This window comes from Petaurus breviceps, unplaced genomic scaffold (genome assembly GCF_028583685.1).
Source record: "Petaurus breviceps papuanus isolate PSGF00001 unplaced genomic scaffold, PetGlider_PUasm1.0 551, whole genome shotgun sequence".
Classification (NCBI taxonomy): Eukaryota; Metazoa; Chordata; class Mammalia; order Diprotodontia; family Petauridae; genus Petaurus; species Petaurus breviceps.
In genome coordinates, this window is record NW_027186372.1 from 12070560 (window position 1) to 12092164 (window position 21605).

General features: G+C 39.8%; 1 protein-coding gene and 1 non-coding gene across 2 annotated transcripts in view; both read left to right on the top strand.

Annotated features, from left to right (window-relative positions):
- Positions 1 to 21605, top strand: part of SLIT3 (slit guidance ligand 3) — an 818102-nt gene that overhangs the window by 337318 nt on the left and 459179 nt on the right. The window lies entirely within an intron of this gene.
- LOC138172888 (U4 spliceosomal RNA) lies at positions 1222 to 1289 on the top strand. The gene has a single exon (XR_011171259.1). It is a non-coding gene; the product is annotated as a U4 spliceosomal RNA (small nuclear RNA).

Here is a 21605-nt window from a genome sequence, read left to right on the forward strand (position 1 = left end):
CAGGTGCCACCCATACCAACAAGCTCCCTACCTCAGAATGTGATTTCTGTCCTTACACCTCCCTGGAGCCCTTTGACTCTCTCCTGTGCCCCCTTCACACCCTGCCTCTTATCATTCTCATCTATGTGTATGTCATATCTTCCATCAAATGTAAACTGCCTGAAAGCCAGGTTTGTGTCAGTTCTAGCTTTATTACCAGAGCCTAACATAGTACTTTGCACATAATACTTATGCTTATGGTAAACATCCAATGAATTTTTAAATTATCTTTATTGCCCTGTTACATTGTACATAGATTGACTTTTTTTCCCCTGAGGGTTCCCATCTAAAATTAAACTTTAGGATCTTATTAGTCCCAAAGTGTAGGTTCTATTAACATCTTGAACACTGAGAGCTGGACAGGACTTGAGTGATCACATAGTCCAAACTTTCTTGTTTTACAGAGGAGGAAACAGAAACACAAACAGATGAACTGATTTTTCTAAGATCACACAGGTAGTAAGTTACAAAGCTGAGATTTGAACACAAGTCTGTGGACTTTAAAATCCAGGGCTCTTCCTACTACTTAACATGAGCTGTTGCTCCCTATTGAATTTGCAAAGGTCACAAATCATACAGGGCAGTTTAAAAAAGTTAAAAATTATCCCTTTGCAGTCTACCAAGTAAATGGCTTTGATATATTTGATATTCCTGTAATGAATACTTTCGCCATTACTCTGAGTTTCTTCCTCAATAAATGCCAGAACTTCATGCAACATGCTAACCCACGATTGGTTTTTAACCCTTTGAATGGGGATCTTTGTGTGCCCCGATGTCTAAGGGGCTGGTTGCAACACCAACTGTAGCCAATGCATCTTGGTAACTTCCTTTGCATCACAGATACACAGAAGGCTGCTTTTCTGGGGGAGGTAACCTGGGGAGGCAGGGGAGCTATGAACAGTCATGAATAGCATAGTGTTTCCCTCGCCACTAGAGACCTTACCCTTCTCAGCAGAAAGACAAGAACACAGAAGAAGAACACATCTCATTTACTGTTTCTCAAGGATGGTAGAAATGTGGAATCTGTACCATGTGGGTATAAGATAATGTGGTACCAGTGGTAGAATCCAAGGTTATGGTGGAGAGGAGACAGAGACGTTGGCCGGATTAGAGGCCTCATGTGCGGAGATGACGGGGAAGTTTCACAGAAGCCTGCTTTGGGCTAAGGTAAGAAGAAAGATGAGCTTTGTGCGGGGCAGCATCATAGCCAATGAGGTTTAACCAAGGCATAATTATTGCTAATTGAAATTGAGAGGCAGCTAGATAAGTCAGTGGATAGAGTGCTGGACCTGGAATCAGGAAGACCTGAGCTCACATCTGACCCCAGACCCTCACTAGCTTTGTGACCGTGGACAGGTCATTTAACCCCCGTTTCCCTTAATCCACTGGTAAAGGAAATTGCAAAGTGCTCTGGTATCTCTGCCAAGAAAACCCCATGAGTTGTCCATGGGATCACCCACAGTCAGACACAACTGAACAACAACAACAAGGAAAGATCTATCAGAAATCCATCTAATCTAATTGTCACATTTTATAGATGAGGAAACTGAGGCCCCAAAGGGGGCAACAGTAGCATTCGAATTCATGTCTTCTGACTCCAAAGCCTTTCTACTTTATCATGCTCCCTTCTTGGGGTAGTTCTTTTTTTTTCTTTTTGGAGGGGGGAAGGTAGGGCAGTTGGGGTTAAGTGACTTGCCCAAGGTCACACGGCTAGTTTTGTGTTAAGTATCTGAGGCCAGATTTGAACTCAGGTCCTCCTGACTCCATGCACCACCTAGCTGCCCACTCTTGGGGCAGTTATTAATGCTTTTTGCCTCCAGCTTTCCCACTCATTTAGTCTGTTGTATTCCTCCATGTACCTCCTTTAAAAACCAACCCAAATGCTGCCTGTTTCTGGAGACTTTTCCTTAGTTGATGATGATCTTTTCTCTCTCAGTTTCCTGTCTCCTTTAGTGTTCATGTTGTTATACCATGAATTGTTTTGTTTTGCTTTTATTTTTAACTTTCCAAAAGTCACTTACTATAAATATTATGTACCTTTTTTTTGGACCTTTCCTATGATTTCATCACTATAAGGAACTTCCAGTAAGGATTTTCTCTCTACTATGTAGATCAGCTCTTGGTCCTGCAACATCTAGTCTTATTGAGTTTCTGAAGCACTCAGAGGTCGCCAGTGTAACTTTTCCAGGGTCACATAAGCAATAGACTCCAAGATGAGACTTAGAGACAGGTCTTCCAAGACCAGCTCTCTATCCCCCTACACCATGGTTACCACACATAGGGTGCCTTAGCTTTAAACTATTAGAGCTTAAAATTGCACCAAGACTTTGGGATGCCATGTTTATATTTTATATTATATATTGCAGTTGTTTGTGCATGTTGTATCTCTCTTAAATAACGATGCCAGTGAAGATGTTATAATTAAACTTCTAGTTTCTCAGAGCATGTTGCACAATGACTTTACATACAGAAGACATCTAATAAATGTTTGTTGGATTGCAGTGTTGCTGTTCGGTCATTTCAGTCATGTCTGACTCTCTGTGGCCCCATTTGGGATTTCCTTGACAGAGGTACTGGAGTGGTTTGCCACTTCCTTCTCTAGCTCATTTTTTTTTTTTTACAGATGGAGAACTGAGGTAAATAGGGTTGTCACTTTCCCAAGGTCACACAACTAGTAAGTGTCTGAGGCCAGATTTGAACTCACAAATATGAGTCTTCCTGACTTCAGGACTGGCATTCCATTGCCCCTGTGGGGTACAGTGCTGTTCTTGTTTGAATCTCATGCTCTCTCTTCGCATCATCATCTCTAAACCCCAAAGCTCTCCCAATCCCCAATCATTGCCCCCTTCCTCTTTGATGCTTCCTCTCAGTGTTTCACTGCATAGTGATGGGCGTCTCTTTTTGCCTAGTTCCTCTGCCCTTCCTGACCCAAGGTCTCGGGTGAGCAGGAATAGATTTAAAATAACACATTGTGTTTACACATTCGTTCTCTCTGTTATTACACTGAAGCATCTATGGAACATTCCAGACTTTCTAGTTTGGAAAAAACTAGTAGATTTTAAGTAGAGGAAAGTCTCATTAATTCATAGCATACTAATTTAGAACCCGTGATAACTTGAATTGAAGTTAGGTTGAAGTTCACATTTGTGTTTAACCATGAAGAAACAATTACATAAACATAATATTGAAGGCAGGATACAGGGAAAAGGCTTAACATACTTAAAATAATAAATTGGTTTAAAGCAAGTTAGTGGCAATCACTTCCTTTACCTATAAAAAGTTTTACCTTCTTAATTACAAATCTTTCTTATTTATACAAGCATTGTACAAGTCTTAGTGCAGTTTTATGCTTTAATAGCATTAATAATTTAAAACTGCACTAAGACTTTTAGGACACCCTGTACATCAGAGGGAGGTCCAAATGACCTCTATTTGGTAATGCTTTTAGTTTGCCTAATCAAGTTATAGTGTGTACTTGAAGGGCTTCCAGCTAATTCAGATTGACATTTCTAATAATCCAAATTAATGAAGTTTTACTGTGGAAATATAGCTTGCTATGTGTAAGAGGTGTTTTCTTAATATATTGGTTATATTAAGTTTTTGTATAGAGAATGATATTTCACAACGCACCAGAAGAACTGGTTACTTAAGGAGCCCTGTGGTGAGTTCACTTTTTTAAATGAATTATCATCCTTTATAATATTCAGCATTCAAATGAACACATTTATTAAGGGAGCCACGCACATATTGATGTCCCTAGAGATGACCTGTAAGCCACAGTCATCTATCTCTCCATTACTGAAAATGAGCACACTTTGCTACTTAGTGAAACATGTACAATTATGGCTTAAGGAATTAAATTTTTTTAAGCTACGAATTTGCTGTTAAAGATGATGAGACTGTAAGTGTGAGCTGAGAACCGCAAGGTTCAGACACTCTGAGGAGCGGGAGTCTTAGGCTCCTGGATAAAGATGTTGTCATTCCTCTTGCTTCTCTGCTGGACTTCTAAGTGTGAACCTCACCCCCAAAATCATTGAGATTAAAACAAAAGCAAAAGTGTGCAAGCCGGTAATAAGGATCATAATTATAACCCTGGTAGAGCAGATGGGCACTGGATTTGATAGAGAGGATACTTCTTAGCACATCTGTCTTTGATAACTTCTAGTGCTTAGAGTTGAACCTTTGAAATTAATTGATCGCTCCAAAGCAATGTTTTTAATAATGCAACTGAGAACTTTTTGTTATGTAGAGTAGTCCTTACTGGTGCTGGCTTTGAGGATTGAATTAATTTTTCATGAGTTTTATAGTGCTCCAGGCTACTGTTCCAACCTCCTCTAGCTTCTGAGGATTTTTTAATGTGTGGGGTGAATTGTTTTAAGCTTCTCCATAATGAGAACGGTATTTGCGGCTTTCTGCTTTCTCGATGGTAATGATCCGATAGAGTGGTTCTGTAGGGTTTGGGAATTTTCCAAAATACTCTTGTAAGATGGGCTACCTGATACAGTATCATTGTGTCACCTCCCATTTTTTTTTTAACATCAGCCTGTGGCTCACTAAGGTGTCTTTCCCTTTCATTCCACTCTGCTCTTTGGGGCTCATTCCAAGGAGTCATGGTGATGGAGTAGACTTTCCATGAAGATTTTAACCTGAGGACAGGTTCTCAGACTTGAAAATACCATCATAATCCTTTTCATTCATCTCCTAGACTGGTCTTCAGACTACCTTCCTACCCTAAAACTAATATCACTTCATTTTTAACAAATCATCAAGGATTTATAATGCATCTGTCATGTACAAGGTACTGTGCTTGGTTTTGAGGAGTATAGAGACATGTCCTGTCCTCCAGTAGCTTACATTCTACAAGGCAGCTAGTTATACAGTGCCTAGGGCGCAAGAATTGGAGTCAAGAAGACAAGAGTTTGAATATAACTTTAGCTACTTCTTAGCTCTGTGACCCTGGGAAAGTCATTTAACCTTTGCCCACCTCAACTTCCTTATCTGTAAAATGGGAATAATAATAGCACCTACATCTCAGGGTTAATGTGAGAATTTGTAAAATGCTTCTCAAACCTAAAAGTGCTTTATAAATGCTAGCTATTCTGATAAGGAGGAGGAGGAGGGAAAGAAGAAAGATGGTATTTGAGTCTCTGAAGGGGCTTTCAGTTGTCAGGCTGCTTCAGGAGATTATATGCTTAGATAAATGAGAAGACAAAGGCATTAATTGGAATATCACCCATCCTTCAAGATCCAGCTAAAGCCTCACCTCCTCCATGGACTTTTCCTCATGTAAACTACTTTATACTTCCCCTTTTCTGAACTGCTCTCTGCACTGTTCAGTTTAGAATTTAGTGATCTATTGTCTTATGCTTCTCCTTATAAGTATGCCTCCTAGATAACTAGATTATCTGCTCCTCAAACATGTCTAGTTTTTTTATCTCAACACAGTAGGCATTTAGTAAATACATCTGAATTTCACTTCAGTTGAGTTGTGTAAAATATGTATAATTTATATATATGATTTATATTTACATATGCATATATACACATTCACATAGATTTGAATATGCAGATGGATTCATAACCTCATAAATGTGGTTATTCCCTCCAATGGTGCGATTACAGCCCTTTTGTGCCTGCTCATTCTATGTAATTCCTATCCCTAGCTTTCTTTAAGTTTATTGTCTATGCCAAACACTAGAGGCCTTTTTCACTGTTTCCTAATATTATGAGGCAGTCAGTGAAGCACTTGGACTGCCCATCTGTTATCCCTCCCTCCCACCAGGTGACCAGCCCATGGTTTTTTTGGTTCATATATTTCCTGATAACTTCCTTCATCCTCATTCTTCTTTGAAAGTCCTGATTTGCTCTCATGCTACAGCCAGCTCACACCCAGAATGTCCGTTTACTTCCTGTCTATGATGTTCATTTTTAAATTGTTGGTGACTAGAAGGCTCCATGATTCACAGTCATCTGTGGCAGATTACTGGCATTCAGAAAGGTGGGAGAAATTTGAGGTCATTAAAGATAAAACAAATAAGGAATACCCATAATTAAGATTTTGTCATCAAGTTAGATGGAAGCCTATAGAGCTTGTATGATTGAGTGTTTGCATGTGTGTATGTTTGTGTATATATACATATATGCATATGCATTTGCACATTTATGTAATATTGTTATTGTTCAGTTCTTTCAGTCGTGTCTGACTTTCCGTGATCCCATTTGGGTTTTCTTGGCAAAGATACTGAAGTGGTTTGCCATTTCCTTCTCCAGCTCATTTTACAGATGAAGAAACTGAGGCAAACTGGGTTAAGTGACTTGCCCAGGGTCACACAGCTAATTAGTATCTGAGGACTGATTTGAACTCAAGAAAATGAGTCTTCCTCATGTTGGGCCTGCACTCTATCCACTGCACCACCTAGTGTGTATGTGTGTATAATACATATGTGTATTACATATAATATTATTGTATACATAATATATATGTGTATTTGGAACAGACAATACAAGTGGACAATGACTTGGTACAGAATTAAGTAGGAGAAGGTAGAGGTCTGGGTCAGGAAAACGGCAAAACTCCTTTAAAGACTCCATCTGTGTAAATGTGTATGTATGTATCTATACATATTATATATATATATGTATATATATGTATGTATACAAACTTGAAATAGTCAAATGGATATATAATATTGTTGATATGGGTATTACCTCCAGTGATACAGATGGCAACCCATCCATACCTACCCACCCTTCCTGACTCTTGTCCATTTCCTTTCATAAGCTTGGTGCTGGTGATCTGCACAACATAGCATGGCCCTTCTTTGCTTTCTCTTCACATCGAGAAGGGCACCAATGGAACACAAGAGATGTCTCTTGTTTACCTCTTGTGCTGTGACTAGCCCATCTTCTTTTGTAATCATATGTTTCTCTGATGACATCCTTTACTCTCATTCTCCTTCATAATTCCACGTTTGTAATGTATGCCAGCTTGCTAACACCCACCATGTACCATATGTGTGGGTATAAAGCCAAGAAAACCTATATCTATATAGAGATGTTACAGAAACTTTAATGTGTAAAGGAAAAATAGGAAAGCTATGCAGATTCGTCGGGCCCTCAGCTTGGCTGGTGAACAAAACATATCAAAGAATTAAAAGGAATTTGGAGAATACAAAGTGATTCTGTAGTTTTTTGATGATGATTAGCAGCATAGAGCTAAGGAAAGGTACTGTGGCAAAGTGGACGGATTGAGGAATTTATAATAAAGAAACCTATATTAGAATACCACCTCAAATACTTTGTAATTGTGACCCTAAGTGAGTCCCTTAACTTCTCAGTTTCATTTTATCCTATGTAAAATGAGGGTAAAAGTACTTGGAACTATTCACCTCACAGGAATATTTTGGGGAATGTAACTAACAAATCTTAAAGCACTATATAAATTGAAGTTATTTGTTTGCTTGTGGGGGTATTGTTTTATATTTTTTGTGTGTTGTATATCAGGGGTCATGGTGTGATACAGTGAGTATTGTATTTGCAATCAGAAGAGCCAGGTGCAAATCCTGACTTTTCTGCTTTCTAGCTATTTTGTCTTAAGCAAGTTACCTTTTTGTGTTTTTTTCATGTGTAAAATTAAGGGTTTTGCAAAACATAAGTTTTACCTCTAAATGTTAGGATCTTGGATCATGACCATAGCAACAGAAACTTTAAAACTTCTAGAATCTTGGATTTCATCAGAATAGGTATCCTTGTCATACAAGTACCAATCCCAGTCCTTCCACCACTTAGTCATAGAGAGTTGCTGAAAACATCATCACTCCATGACCATCCTGACGACGAGCCTATCTCCCCCTGGCGAGATAGACTGTTGCTTAGGCAAAAGACATGTCCTTTTGATATCACTTGATACTCCTTTTAATTATATATTTTATATTTGCTTATTTGTATGCATGGCATATCTTGCCAATAGAATCTAAACCCTTTGAGGACAAAGACCTTGTCTTCATATACTCAGTACTTAAAACAACGCTTTTCACAGAGTAGGTTCTTAATAATTATCTGTTGAGTCAAGTCAACAGACATTTATGAAATACCTATTATGCTCCAGACACTGTGCTAAGAATACCAAAAAAAGGCAAAAACAATCCCTTGCCCTCAAGGAGCTCACAATTAATGGGGAAGACAACATGCAAACAGTTATGTTTGGGTAAGATAGGTCCAGGGTAAATTAGAGATGGCCAGCATTAAAGGGGAACTTGAACATGCTTCTTGCAGAATGTGGTATTTTAACTGAGATTGGAAAGAAGCCAGGAAAACCAGGAAATGGATTTGAGAGAGAGTAATTCCTAGATGCAAGGGACAGACCCTGAAAATGAAGGAAGTGAGAGATAACACATCTTCTTTAAAAAATGGCACGTAAGGACTGTCACTGGCTCATGAGGTACATGGGGGGAGAGGGGAGTAAGGTATAGGAAAATTGGGAAGGTAGGAGGGGGCCGGGTTGAAGTTGAAGTCTGTCACTAGAAACATACTCAAAGACCCTTCTAGTATGGCAGAACCTTTCTAGTCTATAGATGGACTATAAATCAGCACATGATGATTATTACTTATATTTACATGAAACATTTTACAAAATGTTTTCACTTGTTATCATCTTTGGTCCTCACAACAGCCAGGCATGTAAATAGTTAGAACCCCCACCTTTTTTTTTTTTTACAAATGAAGAATTGAAGCTAAGAGACAGAGTCTCACAAACTAGTTGTATATCTAAGACCACACAACTAGTAAGTGGCAGGATTGGAACCAGAAGACAAGTCTTGTGCTGTTCCCCACTATAACAATCTGTTTCTCGTGATAGTATTGTCACACTAGTAATATGGCAGGTTAAGGAAGAACTATACAACATTTGACTAGTCAAGCAGTAGGTAGGCTGCTCAACTGGGGAAAAAAATCAACGCACAACTAATTCTCATGCCATTTTTTCTCTGCAGCTATTAGCAGCACCTGCATGAGAGCTGCTTAAGCCCACATTGGTACATCGATCATCATTTATAGAGGAGGAGGCAAGGGGAGAGGTGCTGGCCACAGGAGAGATTTCCACTCTTTGAGGTTAGCTAATCAGCAGCGGTCAGATGGCTATTTGTGGCATCCTTCAGGCCATGATGCGTATGCACCAGACCTTTCTCTTCCTTCATTAAAGGATAATTGATTGAGGTCAGAAGTTTTAAAGGGTCTTGGGAGATTTTTAATCCAGTGGCATCATGCAAAGCTCAATACATCAATAAGACACTCCCATAGGGGATGGAGGAGTAATTGAGATGCCATACCAGCTGGAATCCAGATGAAGATGCATTTGGAAGCTTAATCACCATCATGTTCTACACTAAATATTCATCTGTCTGTCTTCCAAAGAGGACAGGAAATTAAGTTGTCAAGGGCATAGGGGAATGAGGGTTCATCTAGGAGAAGAGATGCACACCTATATTCATAATCTCCAGATATGTAAGAGAACCTCAAATGATCTAAGCAGCAGCCTCTTATTTCCAATTTTATTTCCCAAGAAAATTTTAAGCTGTTCATGCACTGTTTACCAAGTTTACAGTCACTGAGATGGGCTGCTAGAGTAATTCAGCCTCTTTACTGTAGAATAAATGCAGACAAGAAATGCCATCCAGAAAAAGAAATGCTTTATTGAGCCAATATACAGAAATATTAAAGTTGTGTAAACAAACAAGAGGGAGCAGGGAGATTCCTAAACAGAGCCGACAAGCTATGATTGCACTTGTCTCATTGCAATGCATCCTGGAAATTGATCTAAACACAGAATGTACACAGGAGGAATTACATTACATGTTGTTGTTTTAGTTTAAATTCTGTATGGTCACACCAAGGAGTCCAAATTTCATTTTAAAAGGGAGACATGAAGAACTGATTCTGTTGATGTAAATATTATGTTGGTTTCTGTTTCTGGTACAACAGAATGAATTAAGTATCAGATTTAGGAAAAGAGACAGACTTTAGTCATATGAATGTCAGGTACGAGGTTGACTGTGCCAAGCCAGAAGGTTCTTTTTGTTATTCCTGTTTCTCAGAATAAGACCACGCTTTCCCTAATCAGCCTAGAAGTGGTACAAATATCATAATAGCTTTTTATAGAGCTCTTCACTGAACCTAGTTTCATTTGGAACAAAACTGAAGAGTGATGTATGGTTCATGTTTCTCATAATAAACATCGAAAGCCTTGGATGGATGGAGGAGTTGGATAATGTTACCTGATCACAACAGTGAGGTATGTAAAGCAAGACAGTCCCCCTCTCTGGGACTTTATATTGGCTGTCCCTATTCCCAAGATGTTCTCACTCCTCGGTGCCACTTCTTAGATGCCCCCAATTTTGTTAAAAGCTGAGCTTAGTGATACATTCTCTATGAGGCCTTTCCTAATTATGTCCTCTGCCCCCAGCTACTAGTTTCTTCCCCCCAAAATTACCTTGAAATTATTTTGTGTATATTTCATATTCCCTTATATACATTTGATGAAAGTCAGCATGACAGTATGCCTAGAGAGCTGGCCTCAGAACCAAGATGAGTCGGGTTCAAGTTCAGCCCCTGACACATATTGGCTGCAAGACCCTGGACAAGTCATTCATTTAATCTCTATTCCCCAAGTAACTCTCGAAAATGACATCTTTCATTGATAGGGGAAGTGTCATCTTCTGTGAGCTCTCTATAATAACAAAGTAACAGGTTCAGCTTCCCTCTTGTATCTATTTTCATTTTATTTCTTCCAATAGAAATGTAAGTTTCCTTAGGGCAGGAAGAGTTTCACTTTTGTCTCGGTTTCACCAGTTCTTGGCTCATGATGCTTTAAACATAATGCATGTTTAACAAAGATTGATTGATTGAATGTCTTATTAAAGAGACCTTTGAGAACATCTAGTATAGCCTACTTCTTTTTCTTTTTGGAGGCAATTAAGGGTTAAGTGACTTGCCCAGGGTCACATGTAAGTAAGTGTTTGAGGATGGATTTGAACTCAAATCTTCCTGACTCCAGGACTAGTGCTGCATCCACTGTACCACCAGCCTACTTATTTTTTTTTAAAGTAATTGGGGTTAAGTAACTTGCTCAAGGTTACACGGCCAGTTATTTCTGGGTTGGTGCTAAGTATCTGAGCCCGGACTTGATCCCCGGGTCATCCCGACACTGGGGCCGGTGCTCTTACTCGCTGTGCTACCTGGCCACCCCCAGCCTACTTATTTTTCACAGAAGGAAACTTGAGGGTCAGAGAAGAGAAATGGGTAGAACTGGAATTAGAACTGAGGTCTCCTATCTCTCAGCCTAGCATACGTCACATATACATATATGCATATATATACATATATTTTTACGTATTTATTTATATATACCAAGTTTCTCTTATTCCAAACCTCCAAATCTAGACTGCTTTATCTTCATCTTTGTTACCTTCCCCATAAGAAAATGAATTAGAACATCTTTAGAGCTTGTGTACTGCATGTATAAGTGAGATTGCCAGCATCACTAGTACTGTCCCCAAAGGGCATCGGTACAATTGCCCAGGGGTCTCTTAGGCGCCTGTCTTGATGTTCAAACTTCTCTAGGATAGGGGAGAAAGCAGCAGGAACCTCTTACCTCCTTATTCAAAGAAGATATGTGGCTTGCTTTGGTGACGGTGACTGACAGGTGAATATAGGATATTAGGTTCTTAGAAATGAGGGTAGCAGGTCTGGAGTACATTAACCTCAGTTTGGATAGTCTACCCCAATCTGTGGTTTCCCAGTCAGCATACCTAGGACAGGATGTGCTCCCTTCCTTTATTTTTCTCTTTAAAAAAATACTATTGGGGCAGCTAGGTGGTGCAGTGAATAGAGCATGGGCCCTGGAGTCAGGAGGACCTGAGTTCAAATCCAACCTCAGACACTTAACACTTATTAGCCATGTGACCTTGGGCAAGTCACTTAACCCCAATTGCCCTGCCTTCCCCACCCAAAAAGCAAAGAACCAAACAGAAGACCATTGTCATTTCCCATTGACCTTTCCCCATTCCCCTCAACCTACATAGAAACCTCCTTTGTAATAAGGAAATATAATTAATACCAATGAAGACCTTGGCCACTTTTTTTTTTAAGCAATTGGGGTTAAGTAACTTGCTCAAGGTTACACGGCCAGTTATTTCTGGGTGTGGTGCTGAGTATCTGAGCCCGGGTTTGATCCAGGTCATCCCGACACTGGAGCCAGTGCTCTTACTCGCTGAGCCACCTGGCCGCCCCAACCTTGGCCACTTCTAAAAACATTTACCTCATTACATATCTAAAAATACATGCCCTATTCTACGTCTATAGTCCTTCACTTACCTGAAAAGAAATGGGAGATTTAATCACTCTCAGTCCTCTGATGCCGCTGAATTCATCAGCATTTCCAAGTTTTTTAGTATAGTGTTCCTTTACATTATTGTGGCTGTCATGTAAGTTATTCTGGTTTTGATTATTTTGTTCTGCATAAGTTTACACAGATCCTTTTCAATTTATCAGCTTTGTTAATATTCATAATTTTAAAGCACAATTATATATCATTACATTAATATTCCGCAATTTGTTCAGCCTTTTTCTGATTAATGGATACCCACTTTCCTCCAGTTCTTTGGTGGCTACTATGAAAAATATGTTTGTGTATGTGGCCCTTTCCTCTTTTTCTTTGACTTCACCCTTGGGGTATATGCCTACTACTAGTATTGCAATATAAAGGATGTTTACAAGATCCTAGATCTACAGCAGGAAGGGTCCTCAGAAGCACTTAGTCCAATACCCTCATTTTACAGATAAGGAAACTGAGGCCCAGGAAAGTTAAGTGAATTGTCTGTAGTAAGGCAGATAATTGTCACAAGGAGTATTTGAACCCATGCCCTCAGTGTTGTTTCTACTCCACCACACACAAATAGGAACAGAGAAGGGTGTCAATTGTTAAGGCCAAGGTTAGATGCCAAGTCAACTGCAGAGCAGAGATATGGAATCTAATTCTCCTTGTTTTCGGATCAAAGAGGCAATAGTCATTTTTCCCACCTAAGGCATAGCTCATTTGGACCATAAAAGGAGATCTTTGGGTAGTTCCTCTTTAAGCCAAGCCAGTCAGGACTACAAGGCCCTAAATTTATACCTTGCCTTAGCCAGGAAGCTATTACTCTGTGGACTAACAGGAAGTCCTTAAATAGATACAGCTGGCAACAGCTGGAGGCAGCCTGAAAATGGCACCATCTAGGTAACTAATGGCAAGTTTGTAGTCACTTCATCCTGGGGACAGGGGTAGAGACTCTTCTGGTCCATTATTTCCCTTCTTTGAGGACCATTATCATAACCTTTTTTTGTTTTTGTTCAAGTCGTTTTTCAACCATGTCCAACTCTTCATGACCCCATTTGGCAAAGATACTGAAGTGCTTCGCCATTTCCTTCCGCACCTCATTTTACAGATAAGAAAACTGAGGCAAACAAGATTAAGTGACTTGCCCAGGGTCATCTAACTAGTAAGTGTCTGAGGCCAGATTTGAACTCAAGAAAAGGAGGAATCTATCCACTGTGCCACCTAGTTGCCATTATAAGCTCTATCACTCCCCAGATGGGGACTTTTAAATAGTAGACCCAAGAAAGCCCTCATACAAATGACAAGAAATATTATTTAATTATAGCACATGCTAAGCCCTTGCCTCCTTGGTCTTACATGGTAGGTTCATTGATAACATTTGAGTTGAAATTTCTAGTTTCTTTTAGAGCCTAGCTTTGAGAATTACCTTTCATCTTTCCTGACTTTAAGAAAACCAGGTGGCACAGTGGATAGAGGGCTGGGTCTGGAGTCAGGAAGACCTGAGTTCAAATCTAGCCTCACATATTTACTAGTTGTGTGATTCAGGGCAAGTCACTTTACCCTGCCTCAGTTTCCACAGCTATAAAATGGGCTTCAACTATTATGCAAAAAAAGCACCTCTTTCTCAGGTTGTTGTAATGATTAAATGAGATGTTTGTAAAGCAATACTTAACATATGTAGGAGGCACATCATAAATACTTGTTTCTTTCTTTCCTTCCTTCCTATTGCCCCCACCCCTGGCATCTGTCTTTATCCTTCACCCACCCCAAAATTATTATATATTTATTGCTACTGTATTTGTTGTATGTATATTTTATATTTACTTCTATTTGTACATATTCTTTTCCCCAGTAGAATGTAAACTCCTTGAGGGCAGGGAGTGTTTTGTTTCTGTGTGCATATTCCTGGCACATAGTAGTACTGGCTGACTTACAGTCCAAACATGTTCTAGTCTTAACTCTACTGCTTGTGACCTGTGTGACCTCAGGTGAGGCAGTCACCCTCTCTCACACCCAGTTTTCTCTTCTATAAAATGAGAGTGTTGGGCTACATGAAGTACCTGTTTCCTCCCAGGTCTAAGTGTGTGAGACCTTCCTGGATATATTCTTAGATCTTCTGGGTGTGCAGGCTCTCTTTGCATTACCTGTTTTTATGTTCTCAACTTGGTAGCAGATCATGGGATCACACGAGCGTAGATCTAGACCTGGGAGGGACATTAAAGACTGTATAGTCCAAAATCCTCATTGTACATATGAGAAAGCTGAGGGCCAGAAAGATGAAATGCAGGAGTCTTGGGGGTAAAGTTTTTAACAATCAGCTTCCAGGGTGGGCGTGGGGGAAGGAGCAGAATTCATGCACAACACACTTCTCTGATCAATCTGCATTGTTAATATTTTCTCCATAATTTCCCCAAGTTTAGACAATCTACAATACAATAAATCAGTCCTGATATGTAGCATTTACTGATTCCCAAGGTGTAAATGCTCACACTGAAATTTAATAGTCTGCTTTCACTTGCCTCATGCCACTTGCCTCACACATTGTTGCAGTGACTTATTTTAGGTAACAAAAATAGTAAATGGCAGAGTTAAGATTTGAATTTAGACCTTTCGATTCCAAGTTCATTTCTTGATTGTGTATCTATGCATAAGAGGCATCATTCATAGTACATGAAAATGACTTGGTTCTGGAGTCTGTACTTGAGTTCAAGTCCGACCTGTATTGATGACCAGTTGGGTGACTGCCAGGGGCCTTAGCTTCCTTATCTTTAAAATGGAGGAATTGGTCTGGATGGCCTGTGAAGTTCTCTTTCAGCTCTGGATAAGATCCTATGATCCCATATGTGTGTGTCTATATAGAGATGCCTATGTCTATCTGCATACACACAGACATATATACATAGACACACATATGTATATGTATATAAGTGTGTGAATGAATACAAAATTCATTCATAAAATTCATTTCTTGAGTGCTTAATATGTTTATGCCACTCTGTTGGATGCTCTGGAAGATAAAAAAGAACACCATGGTCTTTGTCTTCAAAAAGTTTAATTGGGGGAGCCGATATGCCAAAAACTTAGATTGTAACGTAAAATAATTATAAAACACGTGTTACAGTGGAGCATACAGCAAGTGTCAAAAGTGATAAGACACTCTTTGCTCATTGGTTTTCGTGGGAGGAAGAATTCCCTGTGACCTGGTGTGGACAGGGAAGACATCATGGAAAAGGCAGCTGCCCAGCTTTGTGCCACTGTCCCTCAGCAGTTCTTGTCAAGGACAGCTCCTTCCTTTCTCACTCTAGCTGCCTGATGGGTTGATCTCCTGGTGAACAAAGGGCCTGTGAATGGTGCTGGATGGAGTTAGGGTCGGACTGCAGAGGGCAAACACTAAATATTCAGCTCCATTATTCTTGACATGGCTTTGATGTTAGCATAAAACATGTCGAATTACATGACACGTCATGTCATGTGTCACATCAGTGTTGATGCTCAGTCCTGACAGTTTAATTAGTAGTAGAAGGAGAAGTGTTTTACCTTTCTGTTTAAGGCCAGAACTTTTAACACCTACTGAGAGCTTTTGGGTTGTATGTAATGCTGACTACATCTTCTCAGTGATTAGCCTTTGAAAAACACCGTCTGTAACATTACCCCATCCTTACCCCCAGATTTATGACAACCTAATAGATCGTTGGAAATGTCTGTGGGCCAGGAATAAGGATACTTGTGTTTTGGTTCCAAATGGTTGTTAGACCTTGGCTAAGCATGCCACCTCCTTCAGCTCAATAAACAATTTTTTATTTTTTCAGATTTTCCAGAATTAGAATAGGAATAGCTAATCTATGTTCTACCCCGTCACACCTTTACAGGAGAAGAAAATGAGATAACAGCTTAGAAAGTGCTTTGGAAGATAATCATGAACCACAATTTGGAGTGGGGGAGAGTGGATAGGGAATTATTACAGTTCTCAAGAGTCATTGGAAAATGATTCCTAGGAAACCAGGATTTGGTGTTCCCTTGCTCAGCTTATGTCAGTTGGGAGACTGGCATGTCAGGGCTTAGAAGAACAGCTCTTCCATGTCATTTGTGACCCTGGTCCCATCTCATTCGTGAACACCATGTTCAGCAAGTGAAGACCTTCTCTCCATGTTCCTAGAAAAGGTCATCCAAATTAATACCTTGTAAAATCTTTAAATGCCAATAAGCTACATTCATTTTTGACATCTAGACTCCCATATAATTAAGACTTCAGGTCTGGATGGGTCCATCAGTGTGTATCTGTCCTCATTTACATAAAACTTAGTTTTTACCAAGTCTCCAGACCATATCCACCAAAATAAGGAAAAATACTATTAAGAATAAAAGAGCTAAAGATTGTGTGACCTACAGCCAATAGCTTTGTTAATCCCTGCTTAATATTTCACTTTAAAAAAAAAAAACCTTGCTCCATTAGGAAATGAAATGTGGCGAGTTGAGATGATCTTTATGATGGGAAGAGGGAAGCAGGTTTTCCTCGCTTTTGTTTTGGTTTGAACAACATCCAGTTGCACACTCCTTAGTCAATGGCGAAGAAGCATTTTCTTCCTAATCAGAGGTTTTTATTTATTTATTTTTCACCTTTCTATCTCAGAAACCAACTAACCTGTATCTGAGGCATTCCTCACTCTCATTGTCTTTATGTCAAAAGTTGTAGTCTGATGGAAAAATCCATTAGGTGCATTGAATGGACTTCGTTTACTTAGGCTGGTTCCACAGAATGTACCTGGACCCTAGGAAAGAGAGAAGTGAGGCTTGTAGTTCCTGGTAACCCATTCTCTGTTCAGAACTCCTGGTGGGGGTAGAGGGAGAGAGGTCAGTAAGAGGAAGAACAGATGTGGAAACACTTTGATTCTTATTATCCCTCCTCATTTCAGCTGTGTAGAGTACTGTGGTCTTGGGAAAGGACTTTCAATCAATCAGTTGACAAATAGACATTTATTCATTCCCGTGCACTGTGTTAGACACTGGAGATAGAAATGCAATGAATGAAACAATCTCTACTGGTGAGGAACTTACATTCTATTGGAGAAAAAAGCAGGGACACTTACATATATACATATTTGTATGTCTGTGCATACATATGTATATAGAGAAGTATATATGCCTATATGTATGTGTGTATATGCTTATGTGGTGGCTAATGTTTAAGCAGATTGGACACACCTGTTGAATGAATTTTGGAGGATGGGGTATTTATTGAATTATCAATGAGCATTTATTACATTGTCTGCTATGTGCTAGTGAGAGCCCCTGACCTCAGGATACTTAAATTCTATGCATTCTATCAAGGGAAACTTGTATATCCATATATATAAATATTTATGTGCATAGGTATCTACTCACAATTATGTAATATTAGCTAGCATTTATGTATTACTTTAAAGCTTACAATGCATTTCATAAAAATCTAATTTTCAGTGCTATTATCTTCTCCATTTTACAGGTGGAGAAACTGAGGCAGACAAAGGTTGTAACTTACCCAGCTCACGCAGCTAGGAGATGTCTGAGGCAGCATTTGAACTAAGGTCTTTGTGACTCCAGATCCAGTACTCAATCTACTATGCCACCTACCTAGCTGACATATTATATATACACACAAAATAGATGAAAGGTCATTTTGGGGAGGAGGGCACTATCAATTGGGGGGAATTGTGAAAAGCTCCATGTAGAAATGAGTCTCAAAAAAAAACCCCAAAGAATTCTAAGAGGTGGAGGAGGGAAAAAATGAGTCGTTTATAATAGAGACTCAGTTCCTCTATTGTTTATTGATTCCTAAGATACCTGTTCTGCATTGTTCACTTTGGTCTTTTTTTCAGTTGTGTCTGATCTTTATGACCCCATTTGGGGTTTTCTTGGCAGAGAAAATGCAGTGGTTTGCCATTGCCTTCTCCTGATCATTTTATAGATGAGGAAACTGAGGCAAACAGGGTGAAATGACTTGCCCAGGGTCACGCAGCTAGTAAGTGTCTTCAGTCATATTTGAGCTCAGGTCTTCCTGACTCCAGGTTTGGAATTCTTGCCACTGTGCCACATAGGAGTCCTTGGACTATGTAGGAAATCACTATGGAGATGGTGCGTTTGCGCTCATACTTGGTTCCATGGCCTCTTCACAGTGAAGGAAATTAGTGACTATAGCTGCTTCTTCTGCTAGCTTCCAGACCTCCCCCAGGATCTTCCCTGTGAGAGAGCAAACAGGGAACCAGTGAGTAGCAGATGTATGTCAGTGAATTTTATAAATAAATAGCAAACAGGATCACAGCACTCAAATGAATGGCATATGAAATGAACAGGATTAAAAGTAGATTGCAGAGAATAAAAGGTGTCATCAACTCTTAAGTGAAAAGTAGCAAAAAAAAACCCTTCATAAAGTCCCTTTAATTAGTGTGTAAAATGGTTAAAATTAGATTTAGAAAGTAGTTGTCGAAGCTTTCACATTCAAAAACCAATGACATAGAATTATAAAAATGAGCTAAGTCTAGAAGCAATGGAGTTTTGTTTCCTGGAAACCTCTAGGCAGAATTAAACCAAGGAAAAATATTATTTCATATTCTCAGTGAGTGAGTCATATTGAATTACTTTATGACTGTGCTGATATATTTAGGATGTAAGTGCTATGATTCCTTTCCATATTGTCTGTTGCATGGCCTTCATTATACTGTAAACTTCTGAAGGGCAGTTGTGACTCAGTAGGCTGTGTCTGCTCATATAACCCTTCCCCATCAATGGCACTAACCATGAAGGAGCATTCATACAACAGAGGATGGGAGGGGGGGAGGCGCTCAGTGTGAGGCAGCTTGTCATCCTGAAGAACAGATTGCAATTTCCACTCCCCACACCCACGTGAAACCAAGGGAATTAGATAGCTGTAAAAGGCTGCATGATTAAGCTGTAGTTTATTTCTATCATTTCTTCTGGTGGGGGCCATGAATGAGTGTGGTTGTAAATGTTTAACAACCAGCTCGTTGAGGGGAGAGGGGAGGAATGTACAGAGGAGACATTTTTAAGGTCAATCTGTATTACCGACATTTCTCCCATAATTTTCTTAAATTGAGAAAATCAACAAAACATTAAATCAAGCCCTGATTTGTAGCATTTGCCTATTTCCTAGGTATGAGTTTACAATCATTTCTCAATCTGAGTTGGCTCCAGCCCACCACTGGGTCCATATCTACTTCATTAACACCACCAAAAGTATACAGAAGGCATCTGTGTGTTTAGTGTGGTACTAGGTTTTATAGAAAGACAGTGTGGTCTACTGCAGGGGTGGGGAACCTGCAGCCTCAAGACCACGTGTGACTTTCTAGGCCCTTGGGGTGTGGCCTTTTGATGGAGTCCAAATCTTACAGAACAAATCCTTGTATTAAGGGGATTTGTTCTGTGAAGTTTAGATTCAGTCAAAGGGCCACACTTGAGGACGTAGAGGACCTTAGGGCTGCAGGTTCCCGGCCCCTGTTCTACTGGATAGAGCTTGAGTTCTAGCCTTAGCTTTATCTCTACCTCTAGTAACTGTGTGATCTTGGACAAGGTCCTTCAACCCTCTGAGCTTTAGTGTCTTCTCCATAGTATGATGTCTTTCCTGCCTACTACACTATATTGTGATGAAGATAATATACAATATTAGACAGAAAATACTTTGAAATAACAATTTTGCATTGCTAAAATATACTGCATATAAATATTATATTTTTAAAGGAAAAATAATTAAGGAACTCATCTATTAATATGACCAGATGCAAAAAACCAAATACAATGAATAAAAGGATAAATATTTACATGATATGTGTGTTTAGGGGTGGTATTCATTAGGAAAGTCCTTATCAATTGAGTTCCCTAATATGATTAGTGAAATTAAGGGTATTTGACTTCAAGTGGCCCATTTGCCAGTTTTAAGAGTGTTGGCATTTGAATGATCAGGAAATGCAGCTGGGGATTGGTAGCAAGATGCACCACCTACTCCCGGATCTACACAGAGAATTGAGGATTTTGGTGGGTTTTGTTGTTTTTATTGAGACAATTTGAGTTAAATGACTTTCCTAGGGTCACACAGCTTTTAAGTGTCTGAGGAACTGAAAATTTTTAAATAGGGAAATTCTCCTGACTGAATCATGAGAAGAGAGTCAGGTATGAAGAAGAATTCAGCTCTTGAAAACTTATTTGTGCCTTTTGCAGGATGCACCGAGGAGAAAGGAAAGGATTTTTTTTCCTCCTACCTTCCCTCCATTAACATCAGTGTCTTACTGAAGAAGCACCTTGCTCTAAGAAACACACGTTTCACTATAGCCTGAGAGGAGAATGCCACCTGAACTTCATCCTTTCGGGAAGAAGTTCAGAGTGAGAGTACTTGGTGCCTGAAACTGAAATGCCTCCTCTCAGGAGACAGCAGCCCCACAGCTGAGATCCTGGGGAGCAGAACTAGAAAGACTTTCTGCTGGGGCTGGAGTGAACATTCTAGTTATTTCTGAAATAGCCTGGCAAATGCCCCAGCAGAGAACTTTCAGCTTCGTCAGAATCCAGAGATGATGGAGACTCTCACCTGTATACAGAACAGTGTGCCCACAGAGAGCCAGCTGAGCAAGCTCAGTTGTGGGAAGGTGCTGAAGAGAGCAGACCTTGGGTGGAGTCTGCAGAGTGGTACCTACATCACATCAAGATGTTTAAGAGGTGTCACTTGGTGAGGAAGAGCCCAGGGGCAGCAGGAGTGGACATCGGGGGCTGGTCATGGAGAAGCACATGCCCCTGCATATGTGCTCCCCACATTTGATCTACCCACAAATCATGTCTCTGCCTGCTCACTCTGTTCATTGGCAATGTGTACGTTTGTGGGAGAGTGTACCCTTAGTTTATGGGGGGTGGGGCATAATGATTTTTCCCCTTTAGAAAAAACGTGCTATCCCAGCAAATGCTTTTGCTTTGAGGAAATTGTGCCCTCTGACTATTTGACCATTAGAAGGTAAACACATCTGTGAGGAATTGCGAGCTTATAGTTTTAGTAGTTTGGACCCTCGGGATACCTTGAACCTGGACTTTCCTGGTGCTGTGATGGGTGTGGCCACTAGGGTCCTGTATCTAATTCCATGGAACCATAATTCTCATCAATGTGGGATCTTCCTTCCATTTGTGCAGATTGCAACCTGTCTAGAGTCTCATTCTGTGTAAT